The sequence below is a fragment of the Myotis brandtii genome, unplaced genomic scaffold (genome assembly GCF_000412655.1).
Source record: "Myotis brandtii unplaced genomic scaffold, ASM41265v1 scaffold187, whole genome shotgun sequence".
In the NCBI taxonomy this organism is placed as follows: Eukaryota; Metazoa; Chordata; class Mammalia; order Chiroptera; family Vespertilionidae; genus Myotis; species Myotis brandtii.
The window spans coordinates 1,201,555-1,203,234 of NW_005356944.1; positions in this window are offsets into that span (position 1 = coordinate 1,201,555).

Sequence of the window (1,680 nt, forward strand, 5' to 3'; positions counted from 1 at the left end):
AGTCTTTCAGCAGCCTCGCCCTTGGAGCAGAGCTGGAGTGAAACTCCGCCGGACGCTGTCCCAAGGCTCTGGCCTTCATGCACCAATCCCCCAGGCCCTCCCATAGAAGTAACCTCTCTTTCAACAACCCGATACATGAGCTTTCCTACCTGAATTGTTCTCAACTCACAGCCCTCAGCAGATCAGTAAATTTGAAAGGCAGAGGGCTGCTGTGCCTGGTCATACTTTAAGATTCACTTTGGGAGTCACCTCTTCTAGGAAGCACTCCCTGACAACCCCTGCCTACCTCTGGGCTCCAGTCATGCCCCCTACACATCCTCCCTACTGTGTTGTAATGGATCCATTTACATGCTGGTCTCACCCGGTGGCTCCCTGAAGGCAGAGTTAGGCCATGTTGGCCTGGTTCTGTGGCCTGCACATAGTAGGTGCTCAGTTCACATTATTGGGGTGAATGAAATAGTCAGGACACTAAAAACAAAAGTGATCTGTCACAGCTGAACGCTGAGGAGGAGGTAGAAAAACTAAATGGAAAATCCGGGTAGAATAACAAGATTTTGTATGTATTTTAAAAACCAATCTGTGCCCGGCCGGCATAGCTCAGTGGTTGAGCGTCGACCTATGAACCAGGAGGTCACGGTTTGATTCCCGGTCAGGGCACATTGCCTGGGTTGTGGGCTCAATCCCCAGTAGAGGGCATGCAGGGGGCAGTTGATCAATGATTCTCTCTCATCATTGATGTTTCTCTCTTTCTCCCTCTCCCTTTCTCTCTGAAATTAATAAAAATAAATACATAAATAAAAATTAAAAATAAAAGGGCACTTTTTTCAAGTGTCCTCAGTTTGTTTAAAAATATATAAATAAAAACAAATCTATTATAAACACCATTTTCTTTTTTGAAGAAAATTTAAATAGTGATTCTCAATCCTGGAATCAGCTGTGAGCTTTAAAAAAATATCAGTGCCAGGGCCCACTCCCGAGAATTCTGATGTCTTTAGTTGGGTTTGAGAACCACTGTCTAGAAATAGTTTTCCTAACCAGTAAAAGAATTAACACAACTTAGACCAGTGGATAGAGTTAATTAAAACAATACTATGAAATCCTAGGACAAAGAAAACACATACCTTTACGTGAACAAACCTGATTTTCTATAACAAACATTCTGACAATGAAGTTTCCTAAACAAGCATAAGTAATCTCGAGGTTGCAGGTCACAGTCCCTGGGGTAAAACCACGAAGCCTTGACTACTCTTGGTCTTAGCAAAAAACACTAGCCAGCCCCGCTGGTGTGGCTCGGAGGTTGAGCGTGACCTATGAACCAGGAGGTCACAGTTTGATTCCCGGTCAGGGCACATTCCTGAGTTGTGGGCTTGATCCCCAGTGCGGAGCATGAAGGAGGCAGCTGATCAATGATTCTCTCTCATCATCGATGTTTCTTTCTCTCTCTCCCTTCCTCTCTGAAATAAATAAAAATATATTAACCCGTTAAGCGCCCAGTCAGTCACCGGTGACTGACACTATACTTCCCGTCCGGAAGACAAAACAGGCTGGGCGCTTAACGTGTTAAAAACGAAAAACACTGGCCAGAAACTGTTACGTGAAGACAAGTTCCTGATGATGATGCATAGGCTGCACTGCCTACACAGGATTCCACTTGTCTGACGTTCCTTATCATAATCTTTC